The following is a 23,944-nucleotide window of genomic DNA, read 5'->3' as shown; positions in this document are numbered from 1 at the left end:
TCTGCCATGTGCCATCATCCTACCTTGGAGCCAACCAAGTATAGACTGAAATCTCCACAAACTATGAGCTAAAGAAACCTTTCCTTCCTTCATTTTTGGTGTCAGGTATATTGTCTCAGCAACAAGAGAAAAGTAACCAAGACAGAAGGAAATATATATTAATGAAGAAATTTACCAAGAAGTTTGCTGTAAAGGAAAAGGGACTGGTTTTAAGCTAGTGGGAGAGAGGACATACAGCACAGTGTTTTTGTTGATTAGGGATTGGATGCTTCAGATAGGATGGAATAAATCCATAGGTGTGCACACCATTTCTTCAAATGAAATTGATATTCATTGCACAGGAAAGAAGGTGTAGATAGGTTCAGCATGGAGTCTGGTACTCTGGACACTCAAAGTGCAGGTCTTTAGCAGCTTGAGCTGTTGACAGAAGAGTGCAAGATTGATGTTTCTTGGGCAAGCTGTTCTAAACAGGGACATTTCCCACTTACATATCGTCCTCGATTTGAGGTTGGGGAGACTGAAGTGGAAAGACTAAGGAACTTGTCTAAACATTTGCTGTAGCCAGGAACTGAACCCAGGTTCACTTTTCTGTATTCCATACTTTATGCTGGACTCTGTGCTCATTACCATTTAAAGCAAAATGTAGGAACAGTTAGTGCTCTATTTATTTATTTATTTTTGATCAGTTTCACATGCTTACATCTGGTAATCTGAACAACTAATTTGAAGACAACAGTATGCAATGTAACAACCATTGTGGAATTCCTGTTATCTTATTTGGTGAAACTCTGTATTCTTTATAATTTTTTTGTTTTTATTTTTTATTCTCTTTAATGGTTTGGTTAATCTTGTATTCTTATATCTGGTAATCTGACCAACTTTGATGAAGATAAAAATATGTAATATAACAACCACTGTTAATCCATATCATTTTTGTTCTGAAACCGTGTGTCATTCTTATTGTGTGTGGTTTGTTTTGTTTTTGTCTATATTGTTCGTACTTTGCTGTTGTTCTTTTTTTAAATTCTCTTTAAAATAAAAACAAAATAAAAAAATAAAACAAAAGGTGTTCTTTAAACTTGATCTGAAGAGTGGGATTCCAGAGATGAGAGTACAGGCAGGAGGTCTCTTTTAAGGGCAGTAGAAACTTCTGTGTTCATGTCCCTTCCAATATCCAGCACAGAAAAAACTGGGCTGGCAGGATTGGGATGGACGCTTAGAGGATTAAAGGCTGATGAGAGACCTAATCCCAAACTTGAGGAGCTGTAAGGGAAACTTGAGGAGCTGTAAGGGAAACTTGATCTCTGCATGACATCTGTCCCCTGGTAGCAGCACCTCCACTTCTTGCTTCATCTCCCCAAAGGCCATATTTTCCCTCAATAGTTCTCATCCCTCAAAGCAGCATCAATGAAGGCAGCTTGTCAGCCTGACTACAAATCAAAATAATTTGACACATTCATTTTTGGGATTTCATGTGGATCATGATGTTCCCCAAAAGGAAATGAACAAAATCTATAAATGGGAGAAAAGAACTTTTTTTTTTGCCTTGGATGATCCACATATGGTATAAATTATTGTGAAATTAGCATTTCTGCATAATACCAGCAGCATGAGCAGTCAATAGAAAGTAATGAATCCCATGCAATCAATAGACAATAAATTCGAGGATCAGGAAGCTGCATGAATTCAAAAGGTTCCACGAGGGAAATGTTGGCATAGAGGACAAGGCTGCCAGCAAGGGCCCTGCTGTTATTACCAGCACACCTGGGAAGGGTTGAGCAACGATGGAAATAAAGTGGAAAAGCAGCAACACTAGAGCCACCTTGTGCCCCAAAGGTTCCTTCAGCATGGAGCCATAAATCTTGCAAACAGCAGGCATGGGGCATTGGGCCTCAGAGGTGGCCTGCTTGGAGTATAGACTTCAGCTAAGCATTGATTTAGGATTTGGGGTTTGAGAATACAGTAATTTCAATTTTTGTTCTTCATTGTCATCAACCAGGGAGCTTCTTTTTAAAGGTACAGTTTTCTTGACCCCTGTTCCCAGAAATGCTGACATCTTTGGTCTGGGGTGGGCCCGAGCATTGGTCAGTCATCACAGAATTCTCTGGGAGAACCTAGAGTGCAACTGAGTGTGGCCTTGGGACTGGATGCTGAGTTGTGTAGACACAATGCAGGGGACCTTTGTACATATCAGGTGAGACTTTTGTAGGCTCAGAAGTTGGACATATAAGAAAAAACTAACTTTCTGTATAATTAAAATTAATTTTCAATCCTCACATTTAACTTAATACTTAACTGTACCCCTTTAATGAAAGATCAGGAAATCTTCAAGTTTAAGCCTTCTTTCTTTCCATCCCTCTGTCCATCTAGAATGTTCCAAAAGTCACCTTGAGTGGCTTAGATATGACACTGGTTGGGGGTAAGGTATGGAGGGAATGTATAACACTGCCACTTCTGAGAAAAGACTGAGTCTTCTGGTACCTGTAGGTTGGCATCTCCTGTGGTGGTCTCTCTGTTGGGTCCACCCACCCCATGTCTCTCCAGAACTTCCATACCCCTGGGGTTCCCCTGGCATGCTCACCACCCCTCGGTGTTTCTTCAGCAGGCCTCATTACACTCCTTCTGCCCACCACTTGCATGGAGAAGTCTCTATGGGAAGCTCATAACTCTGGCTTCAGCTTCCCTGGATACAGCTCAACTCTCTGTGCTCTCAGGTCCCCTAAACTCTGAGTTTCCATGGCTTCACCCAGAATTTTGATCTCAGAAAATATCTGGTCCCTTCTTAAAGAGTCACATTGATAACTCACCCCCAAGTTTATCTGTTTTAACTCTGGGTAAAATATTAGCCAAGTTAAGCTTTTGTTGTATTTGTTTTGACTTTTCAATCACTTAGTGGCAGAGAAATTTGGCAAGGAAAATATTCTTCCAAATCTGTTGCTTAATTTGGTACCCTAGTATCTTGGTTACTTTTCTCTTGCTGCTAAGACAAAACACCTGACACTCAGAATTAAGGAAGGAAAGGTTTATTTAGCTCACAGTTTGCAGAGGTTTTAGTCCACACTTGGCTGGCTCCAAGGCAGAGTGGCATGTGGCAGAAGGCAACATTTCATGATAGTGGAAAACAGCAAAAGCAGCAAGAACAAAAAGGGAGGAGCAACAGCAAGCAGCCTCTTTCCTTCCCTTACACTGTTTGCAAACTACCTGCCCCAGGGCAGGTGTAGCACTCATACCCATAATCACAGCACTGGACCATGAATCAATCATAAACTCTAGAATCTCACCCCATGACTGCATGAGGCTTTAGGGGGACATCCAGACACAAGCCATAACACCTAGTTTTCTCTCAAAGATTTTTCCTGCTGTGGAGATGTAACAGCTGTCCTAGGTTCTCAGAAGCCAGAACTGTCACTGGGATGGAGATGATTTAGAACATTCAAGGAAAGTGGGGGCCAGGAGGAAGATGGCTCAGTTAAGTCTCCCAGTATCTTCCCATTTTGCCTAATTGTATAAACCGCATCTGAAAGGGCAGAGGAGAAATCAGAGGGGCAGAATGGAACTCATATCCTGCAGACCCATGCCATTGTTTATGCCATGTGTTTTGCTTGGAAGATCTGGTGCTGGCTACATTCAGCCATGTTTGACCATCTCGCAAAGTTTCCTTCTTCCAGGAAGCCCTCCTTGCTTTCAAGGGTGTAGCATCATCCACACCCCCCAATCCTGTGTCCCTGGGCACCTGCTCCATCATTCTACCCCTCCTTAGAGAAACTGCCTTGACACGGGGTGGGTGGACCCAAGAAAGAGAGGCCACCACAGGAGGTGCTGGCCCATAAGTACCAGATGACCCAGTGTCATCTCAGAGATAACAGGGGTGCACATTCCCTCCACCTGTCACCCTTGTCCTTGCCCCCAACAGATGCTATGCCTTCGTCACCCACAGTGACTCCCTGAGGGAAGGCATAGAATATTCTAAACTGACAGAAGGATGAAAGTGAAGAAGGCTTAAACTTTTTTTTGTCTTTTTGAGACAGGGTCTCACTATGCAATTCAAGCTGGCCTTGAACTCACTGTGTAAAAAAAATGGCACTTAATGACTTTCTCCTCCTTTTTGTGTTTGATATTTGTATTATTGTGTTTACTTCTTATTTTGATTGCCTTTATATATTTTAAGGTCTACATTTCTTATCATTTTAATTTTGATAGTGACTACGTTGACTTCACAGCATATTTTTCCTTGTTCTCCAAAAGATACGTATAACTGTATAAAAATTCCAGATGAGATAGTTTCCACTTTTTCCCCAGTAACATAATTGTGAATGATTTTTATTTGTCTGCTGCCTTCTTAGAATTTAATTTGTGTGTGTGTGTGTGTGTTTTTGTGTGTGTGTGTGTTTTTGTGTGTGTGTGTGTTTTTGTGTGTGTGTGTGTGTGTTTTTTGTGTGTGTATGTGTGTTTACTTGGGTTTGAAGCCAAGGCTTTTGCATTGAGCTACATTTCCCAGCCCGTTTATTATTATTAATTTTAAAAAATTTTTCTTAAGTCACAAAATTGTCTAAGTTGGCCTTGACTTTGGGATCCTTCTGCCTCAGCCTCCCAGAGTGCTAGGGTTATAGATGTGCATCACCACACCTAGCTATGTCTAATCATTTTACTGGTTCTCAATTAACAAGTCAAGTGAAATCTTTGACATGTGTTTGCATTTACATAAGAGTCAAAATTCCTAAGAATAAACCTTCTTAACTACCATGAATATTAACTTTGTTCAAAAGATCATTCATTAAGTTTCAACAGAGGAAGAGAAATTCTTCTTATTACGCTGAAAGTTGGCACTAAATCTTGCAAAACAGTAACTATTTTGCCTAAAGAAGAAAAAGATAAAATTTTGACTCTCTTTGAAAAAGTTATGCTTTTACACAACAATATAGTATTGGTAAAAATATTAATTTTTTTTCTCTCATTTTATAATGGGAAGCTCATTCAAGGCAAGATTATTTTTTCTTGTTTAGGTCCATTCTGTTAAAGAGAATCTTAACAGGTAAGGAAATTCTTGTCATTCTCTACATTTCCCTCCTTCCTGGGTCTGCTCTTAATAGGAAGAAACTTCCTGCTTCGCTCATCTGGGGACACCACTCCCAGATTGTTCTAATTCCCCAAGAGTCTGTACTACCAAACTTGCACATTGCTTTACTGCACTTAGCTCACAAAGTGACTAGGGAAGTGGTTCCTAGTTCTGGATCATGTTGCCCCCGGCAGACACTTGTCAGTGCCTGGAGACATTCCTGATGACCACAAGCAGGTAGGTGCTACTGCTTAGCAATGCTGCTAAATATCCTATGCATAGGACAATCATGGCAAAGTATTATCTGGTCCCAGGGGTCCTGGTTGCATGTCATGGTTGAGATTATAACTTTGTTTTTACAGATGAATAAATAGAGGCTCAAAACAGTTTGTTCTTCTGCCTACAGCCACACAGTATGGGAAAGGCAGACCAGAGTTCTCCTAGGTTCATTCTTTAGTCTCATATTGCTTTGACTCTATTGATGGAGTCAGAGGTGGCACCTGCAGAAAGTGCCCAAGTACTGATGGTAGGAAAGGGTAGAGGTAGCTAAAGAAGAGATAGAGGTATAAAGGCATCTTCTTGCATTTGACAAAGAGCTAACACCACTCCAGGGTCGATACACATTTAGCAATGGTCCTGGTGCTCTGCCTGCTGTGGGGATCCAGAATCTCTTAGCAAAGCCCTACCCTGTGCCCCCAGCAGCCTCTGCAGCTCCTTACAGAGTATGTGAGTTTAGTGAGAACTCCTTTCTGTTGTTTGTGTTAAGATACAGCCTTGTTTTAGATCCTCAAAGCAGTGGCGTGAGTGCAGAGACTGAAGCAAAGCTTGTAAGCAGGAGTGAGTTTAGCCTTCACAAACAGAAGCTGGCCACTGTGGCCAGGGCATGCGCCATTGCTTCTGCCAAATGGCCAGCATTAGCAATCAGTTCTGGCAGCTGAGTAGATGAGGAATGAAAATGAGCTCTTGGCTCCTGGGATGTTTGGGCAGCTCTTTAGAAAGATTAAGCGTACCTGGCACCTTTCTGTATCCTAATTACATTCCTGCTAGCTGCTCTCTGAGTAACGCAAGGATCCTCAGAAGCTGTGCAAAGCAAATAGACCGGTACAGTGTTGCACAGGAGTTTTAGAAAGGGCCTGAGGGAGCTGGGATGAGACCACTGGGCCCCAAGCCGGTCCTTACACAGGCCCTGTGCTTTTCCACCTTGATGCCTTGTTGATGCCCTTCCCCACCCCATTCAGCATGTGCCTGTGCTCTTCCCTTATCCAGTACCCATCCTTCTCTTCTCTCACGGTCTGTCTCTGCCTGTTTCTTGTGAATCTCAGCATTTTCTCTGTATTCGCGTGTTATAGAGTGGAATGTATCCCTCTTGAATTCATATTTTGAACCCCAGTGTGATGACATTTGGAGGTGGGTGATTTGGGGGAAGAATTATGAGGGTAGATCTTCATGGATGAGATTCGTCCCCTTCTCAGGAGAGGTCAGAAAGTTAGATCCCTGTGCTTTCCTCTAGGTGAGGATACAGTGGGAAGACAGCTCTCTGCAAACCAGGAAGAGGGCCCTCACAGGATGCTGGATCTGCCAGCATCTTAATCTTTAACTTCGTCTCTAAAACTATGAGATATAGATTCCTATGATTAATAAGCCACACACTCTAAGGTATTTATCACAGCAGTCCAAGCTAAGTGCACCTTATTTGAGTCCACATCTGATTATCCTTAATTTGTGATTCCTTAAACTCATATACAAAGACAGTGAGAGGACAGAGTCACACCCTGTGGAGCCTACAGCTCCAGCTACACCTCAGGGAGTCTGGGCTCTGGATCCCTGCGTAGCCTGGCTCCTGACAGTGAGTTGGTTTTTCTCCCTTCCATTTCAGCACCAACCTTGCTGACTCATCTCTTCTCTACAGTGGAGATCAGTTCCCCACCCCGACCCAGACCTTCAGCTCCCGTCCTGCTTGCCCTCTTATCTATCCCAAATCCTTTGGAAGCCAGTTTTGAGGTGATCATCAGGGGTTACCCTTATTCCTTCTCCCATCTCAAGCAGCTCATCGAGATGCTCCGTTTAAACCAAAACGGGGCTGTGGCCACACAAAGAATCTTAGCAGTCGAAATTTCTCCTTCTTCTTGCCTCCCTCCTGGCTCCTTGCCTTTCTTCCCTCTGCTAATCAAGAAGGAGAGTAGTGGCTTATTCATCTGTGCACTTCCGCTTCTACACCTGTGCCGGCTCTTGACTTACACAGGTGCTCAAGTCTGCTTGATTGGATGAGTAAATCAAGATATTTTTTCTTATTGGATTTTCTGCCAAGTTAGCCTGAGGACCCCAGTTCCTAATGGAACAGAACAGGCATTGGGAACTGTATAGGTCATTTCTGCTATGTCTTTGCCGTGGCTTCCTGAGGGAATTTTTCTTATCTAGACCTGAAAGAAAAAAAGGACAAGAAAGTGATAGGAAAGATTCTGTCCTGAGGAATTCCTCTGTCCAGGAACCAGAGGATATGTGGTAGCAAACGGGATTCTGTGATCGGTAGAGCAGAAAAAAATAGAGAAACAAGAAAATCTCTATAGAAAACTTTCAAACTTTAAGGAAGTTAAAGGAAATATTTTGTTTTTTGTTTTTGGTTTTTTTCTCTTTTTAGTACAGGGCTGCAGACCATGGGAACTGTGAAAAGAAATCCTCCAACTGAGCTTTAGCTTTAACAGAATCTAAAATCTGGTGAACATTTATGAAAAGGTAGATTTGATTTTTGACAGTGAAACTTAACAAGAATATGGGTCTCTCATTAAATATAGTTTGCCTGCCTTTGTCCAAAATTGGAAAGGACCTTTCTGAAGTTATACCACGCTTCAGTGTCATTCCCATGCATTTTCTTAGTCCTTGACATTTAATCATTCACAATCACTTTTTACTGACTCATTTATATTGCCATCATGAACATAATATTATCATGCAATCAAATGGCATATTATCTCGCAAAACTTACTATCTGCCAAGTAGGTTCTAGGTACTGGTTAAAATAGTTGAGTTAGCAATCAATGGAACATTAAAGTATTTTATGGGAATTAAGAAAGACAAGATATATTGAATTTCAATGGCTGCTAGCTAAATCTTCTAACTCCTTGGTGAAACTTGCTGGCCCAGTATCCAAATTAAATCTCCAGTTCTGAAGTCAGTCTTCACAAGCAAAGTCTAATTAATTATACTCATGAAAACAAGCGGGAAAAAAATAAAAGGTTAATGAGGTAAATTCAAACAGGTCACCTTGAAATTTTTAAATGGTCTTTCAGTTTGTGAAAAAAAAAAAATTCTATTAGGTAGAAGAGAAATAGATAAAGAATGGCATATGTTATGTTTTAGATGTAAAATTTTCCCCAAGACCCATGTGAATATGTGGGGATTATAGAAGGTGATAGGTTTGAGTGACACAATACACATCAGAGGAGTAATTCATTGTTGAGTTCATAGCTGAATGTGGGGTAAAGAGGTAGGGCCTGGTTGGAAGAGGTGGATCACTGAGCGCATGACCTGAAGGGATGTATTTCTGAAGCCAGCTCTTTTCTCTCTGCTTGCTGGCTGCCCTGGGTAAAGCAGCTTTCCTCCATCACATCCTGCCACTATGCCTCTTCTACCTCAGAGTTAGCTTATCATGCAGTGAAGCCTCTGAATATATGAATGTGCCAAATGTCTATCTATCCCAAATCCTTTGGAAGCCAGTTTTGAGGTGATCATCAGGATTTAGTCATTCCCTGACTTCTTTAAAATCAAGAGAAGATTCTAAAGAGAAGTGGTAAAACATATGAGTCCTGGCCAGAAGACCCCCAATTGTCAGACCAGAGTGTGTAACTTTCTTTGAAACTCAAAACAGCCTACCTGTCCCAGTCATGGGAAAGTTATTAATACAATGGTTGACCAGTGTTGCCTTTTCTTTGGTTCCTCTGTATTTTATTATTTCTGTGTACAGAACATTATATTACTATTTCTCAAGGAAAAAAAGTACGTTTTCTGTTTCTTATTTAGATTAGGTTTTTCAAGAGGTAGCTCAAATTGTACACATGGGTGTAGAATAGAAATCCAATCTTCCCCTACACTGGTCCCAGTCTGTTTAACTTCTCTAAAGGAAGCCAGTGGAAGTATTTTCCCCTGAACCTTGCCATAGATTGTTTATACATTTACAAGTATTTATGTATATGAGTTTCCCTTCCTTTCTTCCTCAAATGATAGCATCTTTTATATAGTTCTTCCAGATGTGGACGAGGTGGCTGCATGGTTAAGGCAATGGATTGCTATATAGAGCTTTACTTTGTCTTTTTATTTAGCTGTACATTTTAGATGTTTTCAAAATCCATGCATGTAAACAGTCTTATTGTTTTTAATACAAAATATATTGCTGTTGGCAAGTACCATGATTTATTTAGCACCTGCATAATATTAAGTATTTAGGATCATTCTAGCCTCTTGAGAAATTGATGTTATCATGAATACCCTTGTACGTATGGCTATCTGTGTATACAAGATGGGATCAAAATATACAGTGAAAGTTTAAATTTTAAAAAATTATTAGAGTAAAATATGCATTGCATTAATGCTCTTCAGAATAACCTCTCATGCTTCCTACACACTTATCCCATCAATCTTTCTATTTTATGAAGCAGTTCTGGAAGTCTTCTTTCATGAGTGTCTTTATGAAGTGTGATCAGAAGTTGGTAAATGCTGCTGCTGAGTGGTGTCCAGTGGGAAGGCAGGCTGGTAAAAACATGGTGTGTCCTCATCTGCCTTATTTACTGGACCTGGCACCATATGACTTCTGGCTCTTCACCAAAGTCAAAATGACCATAAAGGTAAATGTTTTCAGTTGATTCAGGACACTGAGGCAGCCACAACAGCACAAAGACGCAATACAATACTTGCAGAATTGCTTCGGAAAGTGTCAAGAAAAATGGGATAAGTGTGCTGGAAATGAGGAAGAATATTTTGAGGGGAATTAATAACAATGTCCCTTTTACTATAATAAAAATTTTATTTAAACATTCACAACTTTTTATCACATCTTGTATATGCAAACAGCAGTATTACAGGGATATTCATGTAACTTCTTTGTCACAGTGACAGCAAAAGACTGAAGCATGCTAAATACTCCAATTTTAAATTTGAACACTCATTGTATTTTTTTGATAATATCTACTATAGAAATATCTGAGTATAAATTTCTTGAAATGAAAATTCTAGGTCAAAGGGTAAATTCATTAAGTTTTTGGTGTTTTCCAAGTAGCCCTCCAAAAATTTATACCATTGAAACTCTCTGCACAGTGGCCAAACTCCTGTATCTCTAATGTGTCTCTCTGGAGATTAGCTATGTATCTGTGTATCTCTTTCTCTTTATCCACATGTTTTTAGTAAATATTATTTTAAAAGAAGCAAAAAAGGAGTTACCCAAAGATTTGAGACTAGAGTGAAAATATGTCTGGATCCAGATGTTTTCAAAACAAATTGATGTCTCTTTATATATTGAAGAGATTTGCAGAGTGGTAACTTAAAGAGTTTTTGAGAGAGTTTGGCTGTTCTGAGTTTCAAAGAAAGTTATACACTAAGGTCTGACAATTAGGGGTCTTCTGGCCAGGGCTCATGTGTTTTACCACTTCTCTTTAGAATCGTCTGTTGATTTTAAGGAAGTCAAGGAGACTCACCCTTCACTACTTTTTAAATAACTGATGTAATCCTTGCAGTGGGACTGGAGTCCTTGCAGAGGGCTGGCCTGCATGATAGGAGGAAATGCTCTCACTCTATCAAGCCTGGAAGTTAGGCTTCCAACTATTATCAGGACCAATAATTGCTTCATTACATCATTACAGCCTTGCCTCAATTCAGAAGAAACTAAGTCAGCATAACCTGCTCTGCACAGAGGAGAGGGAATTCCGTGAACAGGTGTAATTTGAATTGAATTATTTCATTACTTACTCATCATATTTGCCTGCTGCCAGAAGAACAAAAATACCTCAAATGATCTCTGATGATCTCTCTCTCTCTCTCTTATTTTCTGAGATCTGAATGAAACTTACATAACTCAGTTAGAATCAGCTCAGAACTCAGATATCTAATTATTACTTTCATGAATGTTTACAGATTTTCAGGACTTTTTAGAGATGTTCTAATTATGTACTTGATGAACAAGGAAGGCTGTGGAAGGGTCCATGTATCTTTTCTCTTCTGAAGGAAGGTGGAAGGGTACCCTCTTTTAGGGGGTTTGTTATCTGGAGGGGATTTGATTCCTCACAATTCCTGAACAGCTTTGGGTGTGTGCTAAATTTTTGAGAGATTTCCTGGACACGGAGAATGACATATTTTAGGGAGTATAGACCTTGTTCCTCTGTTGAGCACCACAAATCAGACATGAGGCTTTTGCTTGCATACCTCCAGGAATCTCTGGGGATCTTACCTGTTTTTCACATCTGGAACATGTGACTCTCAAGTTCCAAGAGGCAAGAGCTTGAGAGATGTAGACTAAACACTGCGATTGGTTCAGAAATGGGCACATGACCCACTCACAACCTTTGATATGCAGCTAGATATTTTTTAGGAATTCTTGGTTTTTTTTATATTGTACTGTAGAAAAGGTTGGAGGAGAGAGAAAGAGAGAGAGAGAGAGAGAGAGAGAGAGAGAGAGGGAGGGAGGGAGATAGAGGACTCTGCTTTGGCTGTACCTGAAAGTACACATACTTCTGCACATTTCAGTTATATGCATCTAAAAGTCTACCTTAGGCTAGGTTTCTCTCATTTGTGTCTGAAAAGGTCCTGGTACCTAATTTTCCCTTCAGATGTTAGAAGAATTTCAAGTCCTCTCCTTGGCTGCCTCTCATAATCCGCCTCTTTATCTCTCCATAGCCTCCTGATTCCTGCCTGGGTGTACTGAGAGGACAATAGTAACATTTCCACTCTGTTAGAAACAAATCTTCACTTAAGACCTTACAGTTTATAATGCTTTTATTGAACATCTATGGAGATTTGGGGAAGAAATTTGATATTAGAGGATTAAGGAAAGCAGAATATACTTATAAGACTGTGAACTTCATGACTGTAGGGACTGTTTCTGCCTCACTCCCTTATGTCTTGGGTCCCCAGCACTAGATACAATGCCTAGCTGATTTAAAGGATCAAGTTTGGCTGCAGTCAATGCCTTAAAGATCATTTTAGTTGGATTTGCTCATTTTCCAGTTTTAGAGGGGATATGGTGGTAGGTTCCATGTCTCTCTCCTTTGACCTGATTTTCTTTGAATCCAGTTCCTTATACTTGGCCTTCTTATACCAACTTCTCCCCTTATGTCTAAAAGCACACTGATGACCTCTTTCATCCACTAATCCATCACAAAGTACCTAGTACTAGAAAACAGAGATCTGATGGTAGAAAGGACTGTAAACCCCACAAGTAACTTGGCCAACAAAGTAGCCCATGGTGAGGCCAAATATCCATTTTGGCCTCACCTGAAAGAGTTTTTAAAGGCCCTGGGACAAGTCACTAAGCCCTTTGCTAAGGAAAGGAAACCAAGTACTCATCTGAGGAATAAACTCCTCTGACCTTTTCATTTTGTTTCTAGGAATGATGGTACCATGTTGCTGTAAATGCTTTGAAACCTATGAAATACTCTACACTCATACAGTTGTTATTGTTGACAGAAATTGTTTTCTTATGCCAATAAAAATGGTTTGTTGAATTGGGGCTTGATCTGTGTAGAATCTTTAGCTATGATATTTAGTATAATTTGAAGTGTGTGTGTGTATATGTGTGTGTGTGTGTGTGTGTGCGCGCGTGTATGTGTCTAATTTTAATTTGTCACTTTAGATCTATTCAAAGCAAAGTTGCTCATTTATTTCCACACTCTGTTCCCGAGTTCAAAATTCTGAAGTACCCACTTCATTTTTCCATTCAGATCTACAAAGAAAGATCTCTCAACCAGACATCCAGAATTAAACTTTTTATTAGCTTATGTAATCTCCTCTCAAAAAATAGCTTTCAGCCAACTCTGAAGATGTCTCCCTCATTTCCCTTCAATGAGCCTATCAACATAAAGCTGAATAAAGCTGAAGTCTCTGGGCAGTGTAGTAGAGAAGTGTGCCGGTATTTGAAAGGAAATCTTTTGGGTAATGCCTTTAGATGAACCTCTAAAGAGCAAAGTGGGGTTGACACTCCACCTGCTGCAAACAGTGGGCTGTGTCTGGTTGAGATGGGATGTGCACACCATTCATGCCTGAAAAATCTTCAGAGCCTCAGAAAAGACAAGAGCACAAGGCATGACTGACATAGCAGATGGAGGCAGGGCTTTTCTGATGCCTGGAGACAGCCACTAATGGAGGAGATGAAGGAAATCGTGGCAGTTTTAAAGTCATTACAACTGATGTGGGAAATAGGAAAAGCTATTATAATGTTTGAACTGGTGAATCTCTCAGCAACTTGTTCAGTTAGAATTCAGACTCCCTCCCCAGCCCCAAATCACAAGAGTAGCTTGATGTGATGTGGTAGATGGAGAGATGGCTTTGTTCCTCCTAAAGCCTAGATAGGGAAACTGAGGAAACTGTCTTGTGCTCACGTCTCTGGTGACAGGGCATGGACTTGGATGGACATCTGACTGCTGTGCTGCACTGCCTCATGAACGCACATGTGTCCGCTGGGATTGTTCCAAGAAATCCCTTCCATACACTGTCACCTGGAATTCCCCCTCCAGTCTTCCTTCTTGTCTGTGTGATGGTTCTACTTTTTCTTCATTCACTAAGACAGAACTGTGATGTCCCTCTGTTTAGGGTACTCCTCAGGCTATAGAGCTCTCTACCCTGGCTGCCCATTAAAATTCCCTGGGACTTATATCATCAATGCCTGGGATCCTGACTTAATTGATCTGACCTTGGTCCTGGGCTTTGTATTTTTTAAAAGGCTTCCACATGATTCTGTTGTACAGCCAGGGTTAAGAACCACTGTCGTAAGAGAGTGCCTTGAACAGAGGACAGCATGAGAAAGAGCAAGCAATCCATATATTTAAGTCTAATGGGATATATTTTTTCCTTGGGGAACATACTAGAGAAAATATACTATGATTCCTTAACTACAAATTTGATTAAAATTAGTGTAAACAAAAGAAGGTGATTTAGGGTGTCATCAAACCAAATGAACTCAAGTGGGGTAAATCCAAGAGCTCTTGCAGGGACATCAAGCTCTTTCTCACCAGTCTCATGCCTCTGCTTTCTCCTCTTTCCTGACTTCATACTGTGGAATGGCTTGCCATTGTGTTACTGAAGACAACTACTGTTAGCACCAAGCTCATACCAGCTTGGCATTCCTGAAGGGGAAATGACAGATCATTCCAGATGTTCATGTATGAATCTAAGGCAGCTCTTGGTCACAAGTGCACTGTGGCACAGTCATTCTGTCCCTGTGGGCAAGAGAACACTACTGCTGCAGCCCCTGTGGATCCCACAGATGGAAGTCCCGTTCTTCACAGGAGGCAGCACTGTAGATGCACCCCTGAAATCTTTGAGTGTGGTAGGTTGCTAGGGAGGAAAGAATGCTTTAAGAAAAGACAAAATGTCTGTGAAAGGCCCAGGAATATTGTTAAGAATGGTGTGCTTGGGGAAGCTCTCTTCATGCTTGGAGTTCAGCTTTGATGGGGTGGAGCGGTGGCAGCACGGACTGTGATGAGGGGCTTGAAGGGCACACAAAAGATCCTGGATGGTATCTCATCGGTTATGGACATTAACTTCTAGGCAAAAGGGTGATGTGATTAGTTTGATGTTGTAAAGATTACTTCTGGTTGTTCTGCATGGGGAAGAAAGACTAGGCTTAGCTCACGTGCTTTGGGCTCTCTCGAATTATTGCAGTGACCCACAAGGAAGATCCAAGTATGTCATTCTGTACCCTGGTGAAGCACTGTGTAGTTCTCAAAACATACCTGCTTTCATTATGCAATTTGGGGAAAGTGGGGAGGATATAATTATCCCCAGCTTATACATTCTTGGTCTGAGATCTTTGTCACTATATGCATTGTGAATACATGATTCTATTCTTAACCTTGTCCTTTCACACTCTGAATGGTCTCTTGATAAACAGAAGTTCTTATTTTTAATAGAGACCAATTTATCAAATTTGTCTTTTATGGTTACTGTTATATGTGCCCTTTTTAAATAGTTCTGCCTACTTCAGGGTCATACAGAGGTGACTTCCTTTTGAGTAGAAAGTTAGGGAAGGCCTTTCAGAGCAAGTGACATCGAGCTGCATGCTAAAGGAGACTAAGAGAGCCAGGCCCACAGCCTCTTTGCCAGTGACTATGCCGACCCTTTTGCCTGCTGACCTCTCCTTCATTTGGATCCTGTCTTTGCAAATTTCAGACCTCTTTGTCCTTCAGGTTAGACAGGCTGAGAGAGCATAGAGCCAGGAAAGCAATGTAGCAAGAGCACCATTTGTTTCACAAGCCTCTGTATTAATGGATTATGCATCTGGCAGGAAACAGCAACATCAAATGAGTGAGGAATTGCCTGAAGGTTGACAGCGGTGAAGGCAAAGAGCTGAGGTAATGCTTTCAGGACAACTTTTGGCTTCCCAGGCCATTTAGAAAGAAGGACGCACCTTAAAAATGCTGGAAACAAACAAAGGACATCTCCTCCCCCAGTTTCCTAGCAAGTTTGATTTGATTTAAGAGGCTTTTGTGCAAAGTGAAAATCAGTAAAACCAGCCCTGGCAGCATCTCCTCAGCAGAGTGACTGTGAGTGCACTCCATCAGGAGGGCTCCTTCCGGGGCATTTAGCTTCACATCCTCCATCAGGAGAGAGAGCATCATGCTATGTCTCCATGCACTGTCAAGTCTCCTGATACTACACTGATTTGGGTTTATGTATCATTGGTTTACAGGGAACCTGAGTAAGTATGAAACAATGGTTCTGTGTTCAGACAGAGAAATGGCTTTGTCTTCAGGACCAACCAGGTTTTAGAGTTGGTCATAGGTCAAGGGGCGGCAGAGCAGTGGTCTGAGGGGTGTGAAATTCTGAATAGTGCCTACCTTGGTTGACAGTGATTTTTAGGTCATGGATGGCTAAGCATCCAGATGTCAGAGGCAAAGTATGACACATAAACTATTTTTAAACTGATCTGAGTAATTGCATCAATTGTCCACTATTTGCTGGTCCAGGCATGCTCCATGCAATGGAGACCACTAGGTCCTTGGGAAAGGAGAACAGTCAGGTTTGGGAAAATCCAAATCCCCTATAATCAGCTGCTATAAAATCATATTCTTAAAGAGAATCTCCAGGTTAAATTGAAAAGCACAGATTCATGTTTCTATAGAAAATCCATTTCTCATCGGGCGTGGTGGTACATGCTTATAATCCCAGCATTTGGGAGGCTGAGGCAGGAGGATTGTTGCAAGTTTGAGACCAGCCTGGGCTACAAAGTGAGCTCAAGGCCAGCCTGAACTGCATAGCAAGACCCTGTCTCAAAAAGACAAAAAAAAAAAAAAAAAAGAGAATATCCTTTTATCATGGTCTGCCCCCTGTTGTACTTTTTAATATGCACTTTATAAAAAATGGAAAGTCTATAAAATTAATGTATTAAATTTCTATAACATGTTTTACAAATGCTTGGATATTTATTTCTTGGGTATCACATCCTGGTCACTAGAAGACTCTTGTGTCCACCCAACAGCATAAATGACCAAGAATGAGGAATATTTGAAGTAGTTGCGAGAAACATGGCTGAATCTACAAGCCCATGCACGTTCTAGGATGAGAAGACTGTGAATTAACTGAAAATGTGCTTATTATTTCAAACTTATTCCTCTGTGTCTTGAAAGTTTCAAGGTCTCTTGGAGGCTCTTGGGATTAGTCATTGCCAGCTGCTTACATGGGAGGAAAAAGCAAAGGGCACAAATTTCAGGCTCGGATGTGTTTAAACTGTCAATTTTTAACCATGTGACTTTGACATTAAACCATTTAAGCTTGGGTTTTCCCACTTTTTAAAAACTGCGAGTGACAATGGCTTGTCTGTTAAGGTCTATGGCTATCAGTGTAAAGTATCTGGCTCACTCCCTGGCACATTATAGCTGCTTAATATATATCAGTGTATTTCCCTATGTGAAGGACAGAATAATATTCTCCAAAGATGTCCACATCCTAGTCTTTGGAACTTGCAGCTGTGTTATGATACATGATGAAAGAGACTACACAGAGGTGATAAAGTTAAGGATCTTGAGATAAGGAGATTATCCCAGATTATCCTGGTAAGGCCTGAGGTAATCACAACAGTACATATAAAAAGAAGTCAGGAAGATCAAAGTCTGGGGGAAGACGATATGGTCTGTACCACTGGCTTCATTAATGAACAAGGACACCATGGGCTAAGGAAGGCAGGTGGTCTCTAGAAGAAAGAAAGAACAGAAAGTGAATTACCCCTAGAGTCTCTGGGACTTCTGACCTCTACAACTATAAGGGAATAAACTTATATAGTTTTAAGCTATTGTGTTTGTACTAACTTGTTACAGTGGCAAGAGGAAACTAATACACCTTGTTTCCTTCTCTGTAATAGGATGATTCGTTTCCCTCCTCTGCTGGTGTCATACCAGAAACAACCTAAATGGAAGTGCTTGGTGCCTGTAAACTGCTGCTCACGCTGGAGGGAAGAGTTTTTGTTACTAACAGAGGGGTGATTTATGGGGCTCTTTCTAGATACAGAGGACAATGAGGGGCACAGGGTGGGCCAGAAAGGAGCTGCAGGCACAGAGGTCAATGCCACTAGGGTTCAGCACAGACTTAACTCATACAGACCTTGTGGCATGTGATCCCAGAGATGTGTTGTCCTTAGACCCGGGTCACTGACCCAGTCCTGAGTCTCACTAGGTTGGGTAAGCCACTTCCCTTTAGAAGATTTGGACTTCCTCCCCACGTGAGCTGCTGTGAGGGGCACAGATGTGAAAAAGCTGCATATGAGGGTAGTTCCTGGGTCTTTGGCAGACCAGCTTCTACTCCCTTGGCTCTTGGGCAACATCTGGGTTCCTCTTTGGTGGGGTTGTCTCCTGATGTTCTCTCACTGTGTAGAGGTGAACTCACACCCTGAAAACTTTGACTTTGAGTGGATTGATGCAGGGCTAGAAGCATTATCTCATTATAGCTGAGGGACCTGAGACCATTTTCTGAGCTGGGGATTTTGGGCATTCTTCATGCAAATCTTCAGCCTTTCTGTTGCTGTGACTAAAGAACTTGGGTTCTACCCTCCATCTCAAGGGCCTCAGGAGTGTCTTAAGCCATTGAAATAAATACTGTCACATGAGGACTGAGCAACATTTGGGGTCACAGATGACATCACTGCTATCAGAAGTCCACAGATGACTGACTTGCTCCAGGTCTACCAGTCACCCCCAGGCAGCATGGCTGTATGGCTTATTCTCATCAAGAGGCACCTGGCAGCTGGTCTACCATGAGTAGCACTGAGTATTCTTTAGATACGCATTTCTTCTCTTGGCTCACTTTCCTCACCTATCAAAAGAGCGTATGGACTAGAGTAATTCTGTAAACCATTTTGGCCTAAACCAAGACTTGCCCAGGGATCCCCCGGCCTGAAGGAGTGAGGAAGCAGGCAAGCAGGAGGCTGCTTTTAATTCCCTCAGTGATCCATCTCACATTAAGGAGTTTTCTAAAAGATCCTTCTGGCAGCAAATTTCCGCAGCACTGAGGGCCCTGCAAGATTTTCCAGCCTGGACCACCAGCCCCAAGCTCTCATTCACTTGAAATGTTCCCAGAAGGTGTTTTGTTTTGTTTTTGTTTTACCAGAAATTTTTTTGGAACATTGCCTTGAGAAGGACCTCAAAATATCTTCTTCACGTACATACTTTACTCTTCCAAAGTCATTTGTTTAAAATTGTTTTTGGAATCATTTGGAGGTCCATCTGGGTGACTGTCACTTTTGACATTTAGTTCACAGAATGCTCAGTGTCCAGGACAGGTTCCCACCTGACCTCCCTCAACAAGGGCCATGGTGGTTATGACCTACAACTGGGAATTACCAGCAGCCCGGTCCACCCCTGTAAATTTACAGTCCTCACACAATCCTGGGGATGGAGCAGTGTTATTTTACAGATGATGATTTGGACACTCACAAAACAGTGAGCCTTTCCTGGGATCACATAACCAGATATTAGGGATGCTGGAGTTTATATCCAGATCTTTTAAGGCCCACCTTAGTGCTGTCCTCACCACATCACCTTCCTTAGGGACAGCATTTATTGAAGCATAAGAAGAAAGTTTATAAAAGAGATCTCAGACGTTTATAAGTGTTTGTAAAAGATTTTGGAAGATGATGACTTGGAAGCCACTGGAAGGCACTGTGAACATTGAGGGAAAGAGGGTTCAGAATGATTCTCTAACCACATTGATGTCCAGCATGGGGTGGGGAAGGAGAAAGTAAGAAGATTGAGACAGAGTGGCCAGGGAGGTGGAGGGAAGAGTGCAAAGAGAAGCACACAGGTTGAACAGAAGATTGTGGCATGGGTACAAATGCTGCTAGAACAGAAAATGCTACCAGACAGATGGGGAAAAGGTGATTCTAGAAAATTGGTTTCATTAAGGTTTCAATTTTTTTTTTCTGGATCATACACTTCTCCCTGGAAAGATGCAATTTTATAGCTCATAGCAAGGCACAGGCAAGGGGAAGGAAGGAATGTGATTCTGCTGAATTCTGACTTTGGCTTCAGAGGTTAGATTCCATACTGCCTCTTGCTGCAGGACCTGGTGCAAAGTTCACTTGTAGCCTTTCAGATTCCTTTCATCAGCGTTGTTCAGGGGTGCACTTTGGAATAAGCATTTCCTGCTTTTTCACCAGCACCTATAATAAGCTTCTCATAGATGGCCATAGCTATGTTGTACAATTTCCTCACAACCAGAGGAGGTAAAAGGGCTGTTCACGCCAATATCTTCCAAAAGAGAATTCCATGGATGGTCCTATTGGGTTCCTTCTTGACATGATCTAAGCCTTATTCAAGGTCATGTGGTTAAAAATGAATGAGGGGCAGACTAGAAGTCAGGTTTTTAAACAATAGACTACAATCAAGTCTAGACTACAATCAAAAGTTGATTCTTTTATGTAGATTGACAGCTGAGCCCTTTAACTGTTGGTAATTGTTTAACTCTTCACTTTACTCTGGGCCACTAGAGCCATAAGAGAGAGGATATTTCATTGAAGGCTGTAGTAAACTTCACACCTGGGCTTTGTGCTAGAATCAAAAGCTCTTCCAGTTCAGCTGTTCTACTCTTTTGGCTTCACCAAGTAGTCATCATTTGTATTTTTGTTGTGTTACATATCAGCAGCTTTCAGATGAGATTGTACTACCATCTGTGTGTGAAACTAAGGCAGTGATTAGCAGGCCTTCTGCTACTTCAGTACCTTTAAATAAGAACAAGGGAGAGAGGGACAAAGGGAGGCGGGAGGGAGGGAGTCTGTTGGTTTGGTCGCAGTCTAAACCAGAACTGTGTAATACTGAGGGTAATATGCAGCTCCTAGTTTCTGTGACCAGATTGAGAGGCCTTGGTAATGTTGCTAAGAGTAAGCCCTGGGGAAAAGCTTCCAGAAGGAGGTGGCCTTTCCACTGAACCTAGAATAAAATAATATAACATTAAAAATTCAGAGTGTTGTGATAGTCAGAGAGAGAAATTCTATCCAAAGTAGATTGACCAAAAGGAATTTATTAGCTCCTGTCTCTGCATAGTTGAGAGTTTGACTTCAGTGATCTTGAGGGAGCCAGGACATTCCTTAGGACTCAAGTCTTATTCTCCAGTTTGGATTAACACTGCTCCAGTCAACACTCTTACCAGTTCAAATTTAGCAGGAAAGTTCTCTGGGAGTGACTTCTACCTAAATCCTAACAGTCACTCTGATTGGGCTAGCTTAGTCACGTGTAGCCAGGGACTGTGATTGGCTTAGACTTGTATCACATGACCCTACCTAGGATGCATGGATGGGCTGGGGGGTGCGGCATGGTGAAGTGGATACCAAACAAAAGGTGGAGGCTCTTACTAGAAGAGGATGGAGTGGATTCTGGAAGATAAGTGAGACATGCCCACTGCAAATATGCTCAGTAGGAAGCAAAATAATATTTCCCTACCTCTGTACCAGCCCTAACATAATCACTATTAGCAGTTTTTATATACTTTTCTGCATGGTTTGTTCACCTATATTAGTTTTTTGTTTTTTTTTTTTTTGGTTTTTCTCCGGTACCGGGAACCGAACTCACGACCTTGCGCTTGCCAGGCAGGCGCTTTGCCGCTGAGCTAAATCCCCAGCCCCTGTTCACCTATATTAGTATAGTAATGATAAAGAATATTTTCAAGTGAAATCATTTATGGATATTGCTCTACAATATTTTGGCACTAATATATTTTAGTTACCTTACTCATGCACATATTCTTGGTATTATTTAATGTTTGTGTAATATTCTGAAGAATAAATATAACCTACTTTATGTAACTGGTGCCTGGCATGATTGTGAATGACACAGACAAGTGATGAGAATCCAGTGCAGGCTTCGGGAGAGAGTGAGAGGAGCATGCCCTCTCGGCCATGAAAATGCCAGTATTGTCACATCAAGGAAAGGACAAGGCTCTGCTCACATCCTCCAGGCTATAGTTTGCTGCCCTCGGACAAATCAAACTCTCCAGAAGTGTCAGTGAAACCTCATTACCAGTGCCATGTTAATGAGCAACCATGGGTGCTTCTGTTGCAGAGCTCAAAAAAATTACAAAGATGTCATCCAGCAGAAGCTCAAGTCCCTTTCACGGGATGTCATTCCCTGTAAGAAGTCTGAAGGGATGGAAATGTTATGATAGTTATTACTGTGCTAATAGGAGAACAATAAAAGAAAAAAAAAGTCACCCACCAAAGATCATTGCAACTCAAAATGGTGCTAGAAGGACACTGTGGCCTTATCAGTCTGAAAAAACTCCTGCTCAAAGTCAAACTCCAGAGCTTGCTGAGAAAGAAGTAAAAAAATCAATTATTAATGCAGCCTTAGCTTGCTTGTGATTTTCACAGAGAGCCAGATCTTTTAATCAGGGGGAGAGAAGACGACGCAAGGGATGGGGAAATGCTGGTAAACCATGATCAAAGGCTGTTGCAATCATTTGCCACTTGTCATAGCATGGCAGAAACACTGCTTAAAGCCTGAAAGAAGAGTAAAATGGAGAAAACATAACAGAAGAAGCTTCTATGGAGTGAGAAAATAGCCAAGACACTTTTATGGACTTCTTGGGCTATTTAACTAAATGTATAAACACATTTCTAACATATGGTCTTTTCTCCTTCCCTGAGTACCTCCCTTATAGCCATGTCAGAGTGAAATGGGAAGTTAAAGGCTATCCCAGGTGTTTCAACCTCTGCAATTGGACTGGACAAGTCTTTAGTGGTGCAGCTGTCCTGTGTGCTGTGGGAGGTTTAGCAGTATCCTTGGCATTTCCCCCTTAGATGCAGCAATACTCTCCTGGTTGTAACAATCAAGAGCCTGTAGATGCTGTCAAAGTTCTACGGGAGAAGAGTAGCTCCAGGTAAGATACACTGCTCTGAATGCCACGCGTGAGGTAATCTGTTGCCAAGCCTTTGCTCTGGGTCAGGGGAAGAAGGCTGGCTTCCTCATCACTCTCTTTTCTACCCAGTACACTCATGCATCTCCATCTCACCCTATCTGAATCACTGCCCAAACAGGAACCAGCATTCACAGAAGCCCAGCGGGGTTGAGCTGTGGCATTTGGCTGAGGCCTCAAATCTCCAACTGCTAGAACCCTGTTGCTGTGCAACCGGGGCTGGGTTAACCCCAGTGACCTCACTGCTGGCTAAGTGGAAAAATACTTGTCTTGCATATGCAAAGCCCTAGGAACAACACTTAGCATTACAGAACAAAACAAAACACAACAATTCCGCCTGTTCTTCTGGCACATACCATGGTGCTTGAGAACTTGGGGGATGCAACAAATGTGAGTTCTGAATGTCAGGTTTTGTCTGCAATCACAGTCCCCAGTGATTTAGGTAGAACTACTGGAGGGTTTCTATCCCTAAAGGTAGTCTGTCTTTTCCATTTCTGTAGGCTCAGACCCATTCACCAACCACCAAAAATTTCTAGAGGAGATCAGGGTGAGAAGAGCAGACAAGGCAGAAAGAGCTTTGCTTCCTAAGGACTAATCATCCCATTCCGCCCAGGAAGCAGCTCCAGGAGTCTTCTGCACCAGACTCCAGTACTGGAATGTTCCTCTACTCAGTGAGTGCTGTGGCAAGGGTGTCTAGGGATGGCTGCTGTCAACTCCTTCCCTCTCTGCACAGACCTGATGCTCATCCCACTAAGAAGGAACATCCCTCTTTGGGCATTATGCTGTACTTTGTCCAATCAAATATGGCAGAAATGACATAGTGCTATTTTGTAGGAGACCGTGACTGACCTCCATTGTATATTAGCAGCCTTCTTACGCGCCTTTCCCTTTAAGTCAGGACTGCCTACCGTTGCCTAGCTACTCCCGCCTCAAGAACTAGGACTGCCCACCGTTACCTAGTTACTCCCCGCCCTTGTCGGGTTACTTGGTTATTCCCGTCTTTGAACTTCCGCATTTCTCCTTGCCGTATATAAGCACGGCACTTCCTGCTAATAAACGAGACTTGATCAGAGCAGTGTCTTGTCTCCATTCTTCCTGTCTCTTGTCCCTTTATAATCCCCACTCCCCCTCTAGGGTTCACTTTGACTGTACCTGCAGGCCGGGACACTATTTCTAGGTTTAACCTTTGAAAGAATTGGTAAACTTTGCTTCTTTTTTCTTGGAGATAGTTGCCATGTAACATACCTGTTAGGCTACCATACTAGCTCCAAACCAGCTTTATTGAGTGGCTGC

This window comes from Chinchilla lanigera, unplaced genomic scaffold (genome assembly GCF_000276665.1).
Source record: "Chinchilla lanigera isolate Chin_1 unplaced genomic scaffold, ChiLan1.0 scaffold00067, whole genome shotgun sequence".
NCBI classification, from domain to species: domain Eukaryota; kingdom Metazoa; phylum Chordata; class Mammalia; order Rodentia; family Chinchillidae; genus Chinchilla; species Chinchilla lanigera.
This window is presented reverse-complemented; position numbering follows the sequence as displayed.